The sequence below is a fragment of the Lathyrus oleraceus genome, chromosome 2 (genome assembly GCF_024323335.1).
Source record: "Lathyrus oleraceus cultivar Zhongwan6 chromosome 2, CAAS_Psat_ZW6_1.0, whole genome shotgun sequence".
Lineage (NCBI taxonomy): Eukaryota > Viridiplantae > Streptophyta > Magnoliopsida > Fabales > Fabaceae > Lathyrus > Lathyrus oleraceus.
Window position 1 is genome coordinate 159,172,200 of NC_066580.1, and position 6,648 is coordinate 159,178,847.

Below are 6,648 nucleotides of genomic sequence, written 5' to 3' on the forward strand. Positions count from 1 at the left end.
CCGTTCAACGGGTCTTTTCTATGCCTATATAAAGGAGACTTGAAGATTTTTGAAGAGGTTGCCAATTTATGCTACTGAAAAACGCTTACGCTATTGAATATACACAAGCTCTTTGTAAATATTATTTTCTGTGCATATTATTTGTAAACACACAAGAATTTTTGCTCGTTACTATGTGAGATATATTCATTGTATTAACTTGTGTTAATATGCTTTTTAGAAGTATTCTTTGTAAACATAACTTGTAAATATGTTTGAGTGGTTTCCTTGAGTGACTAGACTTTAGTCAGATAGACTAAAGAAGACAAGGATGGTTTGTCTTTATGGAGTATGTAATCAGGTTTTGATTATAATGGATTAAGTTCTTCTTGAGAAGGCGAAATCACCTTGGTAGGGTGGACTGGAGGTAGCTTCATTAATAGAAAACCACTATAAAAATAACTTTGTTACTTTTCTTGTTCGGGTTTTTGCGTTATTGAGTTGGTTTTAAAAAAGGTTTTGCTTTTAGAAACCCAATTCACCCCCCCCCCCCCCCTCTTGTGTTTCTTGTCACCTTCATATTTTACAAATAGAATGCAAGAATTATGGAGTGACATGCAGATACTAAATGAGCAAATACAATATTGATATATATCATTTGATAATTATGAGGACCCATCTAGAAGCAACATATACTCTTTTACTACCTTTCTTATACAAGAGTGTGCGCGTAACATACACGTTAATAGAGTTGGATAGTCTGAACCATAATCTCAGTCTAAGGTCTAGGAGGTTTAGGTGGAATTTCCCAAGGTGAGGGTGCATACAAAGTAAGAGTTCGAGGTCGGGGTATATTCAGAAAGTTAGTATGTTTTGTGTTATTATAAAAGAACATGTGGCCAAAGATATCTAAGAGAAAGGTGTGTAATATTTTTGATGTATTCTATTACGTTTCATTCTTATTTTATATTATTTCTAATTAATTTTATTATTTTTCAATCACGTGATGAACCCTTAAATTTACCAGCAACGAGAAGAAGATAATAACTCTTCAAATTCAAGAAGATGATTGGTTCACTTGTGATATTCAAGGTAGTGGACTAGACAATCTCACCATCGTCGGGTTCAACATAGTTGATCATGGATTGTTGAAAACCTTCTTAGAGGTGGCACGAGGAAACAAGAACCTTCCATCTTACAGTTAGGAAGATGAAAATGACACTTAAAAAAATTTCATGTCTTATGCATCCCTTCACCCATCAATGTCTCCTTAAATAAGGTGTTACCAAGTGGAGGAATGGAGTTTTTGGCCGAGTTACTTTGACCAAACCCGATGAGGTTCCTTTATGAAATTGAAAAGAACATGGGGCCATGAATGGTTTTGTTTCCTCAAGAGGAGTTTGACATTCATCTATTATTTTTGAGTGTCACGGAGGAGGAGGAGGGATGATATGTTGGCTCACGTGCACAAAACATTTTACATTAGGGCATATCTCTTGTTTCTGGTGGGCTTGACCATTTTCACGAACAAGAGCGCCACATAAGCTCACCTGGTATATCTCTAGTTTTTTAGATATATAGATATGGTGGATGACTTTGTGTGGGGGACAACGACATTTTCATTCTTGTATAAAAAGCAGAATGTTGTGACAAAAATCCAGACGAGGAAATTATCAGGATATATGAGATTGTTTTAGGTAACAATTCTATGTATAATTTATATTAACTATTCAAAATTAATTAATGTATAATATTGTCTAATAGTTATTAAATGTTGATGCATGAATGAATATATCACCAATTTACATGTATTGGTTGATGGGAGTTTGACCAAAGGTACATGAAGATTAGGCCACATGCCAACATCTTCATTCTAGCGAAGGGATATAAAACTATGATATTATATCAGAATTGCTTAGATCACTTACTACTGCATAGCATAGTGTTCCAAAACTCCACCTTTCACCAAGTCACATGCCTCCTGGATGAAAACTGCTTTTTTGGTTAGATCCAATGCAAATCATGCAAGTTTTGGTACCTTCCTGAATGAATATTATGCTATTCTAAGTGCACGCACGATATTCCCAAACATTAGTTCTTCTATTTTCTTCCTATAATTAATTCATCCCAAACTAATCAGAGGTATGTTAATTACTTAAACCATATTCCTTTTCTTGAGAATGAGGCACCAAAATCCTCCATGGTTGGGAAACTATACGGAGATACATAAGGTGTTATTATAGGATATCACATCCCTATTTGATTCTCACACCAAAAGGACATCCATTTATACCAATTTAGGAGGAATTCCTTACATATGAGGCAAATGAGGATTTTAGTGCATGAAGTTTGGTATTTTATTTAAACATTTTAATGTGTAAGAATAAAATATATTTGAGAAAAACATAGATGATCATACAAATGATAAAAATAAAATAGTCTACACTTGTTATTCAATCAAACCTCTTATTTTTTATGGAGAAATATATTAATATTAGAATAATAAGATTGATAGATTATTTATCTCCTAATATTTAGTTGTCTAGAAGCTAGTGTGAGATGGTTATGAACATCTAAAAAATGGAGAAGGAAAAAATAATCCTTTTACAATGGATGATACTCAAAATAAAAATTACAAGTTACATCATAAAGCCATGAAATTTCTTGTAACTTTCATTTCCTCTAAGGAATATAATAAGATTTCTAACATTGAATTAACCAAGACTATTTATGACTCACTACGTTTCAACTATGAAGGGAACAAACAAGTGAAAAACCCAAAGCAAATTGTTTAAAAAAGAAGTATAAGCTATTCAAAATGAACAAAGATGAAAATATGGAGACAATGTTCTCTATATTTCAAACTTTAGTCTCTGAATTCAAACTATTGAACAAAGTTATACTATTGTTGATCATGTCAAAAAATATCCTTAGGAGTATGCCAAAAAAAATTGAGACTAGAGGTAACAACTATTGAAGAAGAAAATGATATGAATACCTTGGCTCTTGAAGACCTCATTATCTCCCTCCGGAGTCACTAGATAAATCTTGACGAACCACTTTGAATACTTTGAATTTTCTTATTCCTAGGTTATGATTTCATGCGTTTAATATTTTTACTATTTTTCATTATAAAAATCCTTTAAAATAACAACATACACACTCACACCACCACGCTACCCTTATTCACTTTAAAAACCTATAAACTTATTCATTTCTTTCATTCCATTATTAAAACCTTAAACATATTTTATATCGTAAAATCGCTCTTTGTATGGCATTTCAATATATCTCTTCATAAGTTTCCAAAAGACCATCGTTTATTTGAATAGGTGAATAATTCACCATTTTTATTGATCCAGTGGTTAACTTTGAAAGCATAATCATCAATTGGTTTTACATTCAACCTTGATTTGAAATAGTAAATGGTCTAGCTACTTTGAGTCTAAGAATAAGTCTATTAACATTAATCTTGTCAAAAAAATATGGTTGCATGCCTTCATAGAAAACAAATTCTTCACACCTTTAGTTCAAGGTAAATCATTTAAGGTAAGTTTTAGAGACCTTACTAAGCTTGCAAGGATCAAATGCGTTGAAATTATTACTCTTAAAGGCTAATAAGAATCTGTCAATATTCATGAAGCTCACAAAGCTGAAACTATCATTTCAAAGTGGTTTTTCAATTCATTCTCAAGAGTGTCATGTTGGTTGCATGTTATAGTAAAGATATGAGTGGGAATAATCATTGTATTTTTAATGCATGCATAAAAACCTTCAAATGAATATGAATGAACTTGTTTACAGAATTATGGAAATGAGCATTTTTTAAACTAGACACTGCATTAACAGTGAAATTCCATATGAGATGTTATTTCAAGAATCATTGAAAGGTTTAGCCTTATAAAATGATCTACAAGCTCAAAATTACAAAGAACTTCTAATTATGTATTATAGAGAGATTTTCAATGATGAGAACTTGTTGAAAATGAGTTTGACTTAAGAGATCAGGTGCATGGAAAAAGAAGTCATCGTAGAAGACTATGTTGATATTTCTCAATAAGATATTCTTAGTGGAATCTAGATTTCCATGACTTTGCCTCCAAAAAATAAAATAGTTAGTGTTGTAAAATATCTTCATGAACCGTTAAAGAAGAAATCGTAGAAATCTTAAATGATATCTAGATAAGAAGTTCTCACATATGTTACTACTACCAACGCTCTTATTAATAAACTCATTTAAGTCATTAAACCATAGGAGAAGAGTTAGGCAAGATAAAATTGCCACTCAACCTCATCCTAGATAAACTCTCTCCAAGTACATAGGATGGACATTTTTTTTCGTTTATTTCAATATTTCATTGGTTTTAGTAACTAGTTTAGTCTTAAGTTGACTTTTGATTTTCATTAATGACATGTATTTTCTTTTTGCATTATCCGTTAGTTTCTTATTATACGTTTGAGCATATTCTTGGCACTTTGCTTAATGTAAAATATTCCAGCAAAATTCTCAAATCTCTTTTACACACATTTATTATATTAACTATTCATATTTCAAATATATTTTTATGAGTTTCCCTTCAAGTATTTATTAGAAAACAAATTTTATCTCATAACTTTTATTTTATTTATTTATTGACATATTCACAAGAAGATCATATTGACATGATCCTGTGTGATATTTTGTCATCTCTTAAAAAGGTAAATTTTTTCATCAAAATATTATTTTTACCATCATTATAAATGAGAGTTTGCTGAACCAAAATTGTATTGAAACATCTTTCGGGTGCACATTATTGAATATGCACTTTGGTACATATTCAATATTATCATTTGATCATATGTACTAAATAAGTTATCAATTTTCTCTGGTCTACTTCAAACTTAAAAGTCAACGGTTTTAATCCTTTAGAAGAATGTCAAGTAACTATCCTTTAAAAATATTTAGTGAAGCTTATTCTTGAAAATAATAATTTAGTTGTTTTCTCCTCAATGTTCATATGAATCACATGGCTAAAAATATGCATATTGATTCTTAACTTTACTAAAGTGTTTCATATTAGTCATTTTCATTCATTCTCTTCAAATGACTTTAAAAAGCATGCATTAGTCCTTTTTGGTCGCTTTAACTTGATTTAAAAAATCATTTTATTTCTTCAATAAAAATTTGTTAACATGTTTAATCCCTTAATTTGTCTTTACAATTCCTTTTTCGTCTCTTAATATAGAAAAAAAACTTATATAGAGCATTTAATGTTGTTTAAGATGTGCATATTATTTTAGTTGGATAACCAATATAAACCTGAAATAAAGATAAATGACAAAAATATAATGTTGATCATAAAATATTTTTTTCTATCTACAATATTGTTTTTACCCTCACCTCTTTATTCTATTTCTCATCTACTATTGATGAGAGTTTAGATTCAAAGTCATTTTAAAAAATTCAAAGTACCATCAAAATATAAAAGATAGATAAATTGATAAATTAATTAAATATTATTCAAAAGAGATTAATTGATATTCATTGTTAAATATATTTTTTATAAGTTTTCAGTACATCACAACTATTCATAAGTAGTAATTTTTAGATGTAATTAACATAAAAGTCACACATTTACAAAATTCTAAGAGCATCTCTAATATATTTTTCTTAATGTATATTTGAAGTTATTAGTTTTGTAGCTTAACTTTTTTAAGAAGATCATGTTGACATGATCCTCTGTGATATTTTGTCATCTCTTAAAAAGGTAAAAAAAAATCATCAAAATACTATTTTTACCATCATTATAAATGAGAGTTTGCTGAAATCAAAATTGTTTTGAAGATCAATGCTCTTTAATTTGTTTTTGATGATATCATAATATAATAGAATAATTTCATTATCTAAGGTTTCTTACATGTGTAGAAAACCATTCATATATATTCAAGAAAATCTATTCTCTAAAATAAAGTAAAAAAATTCTACAAACAATCCTCTGCTGTAGATAAATTTAGAAGATTGCATCTAACGCAGTAATCATCAAACATCTTGTATTATATTTATCGAAACATCTTCCGGGTGCACATTATTGAATATGCACTCTAGTACATGCTCAATTCTATCATTTGTTCGTATGTACTAAATAAATCATCAATTTCCTCTAGTCTACTTCAAACTTAAAAGTCAACGGTTTTAATCCTTTAGAAGAATGTCAAGTAACTATCCTTTAAAAATCTTTAGTGAAGCTTATTCTTGAAAATAATAATTTAGTTGTTTTCTCCTCAATGTTCATATGAATCTGTAAGACCCCAATTTTGACTCTAAGATCCCTCATGCAAATTCATCATAAGCATTAGCATTGGGATCATACCTTGACATCCTCCTTATCCCTCTTTCAATGGGTTTGTTTTGGGAGAGATCACCAAGCACCATGTAATTGTATCATACTTGTATATTATCATTTTACTAACCAAAATACCAAAAATATGTCTTTGTATTTTCCTAACTCTTTTGTAGTTAGGGCATGGTCCCCATTGGTCTATCAAGTTCATATCTAGGGTTTGAGACCCTCATGACAAAGAGCACAACCATGAATTGATCCAAGAATGGTTATGAGCATCATATATGAGTTCAATTGATCTCTACATTTTCTATTGATCAAGTTTTCTTCATGAGTTTGAGGGTGATTT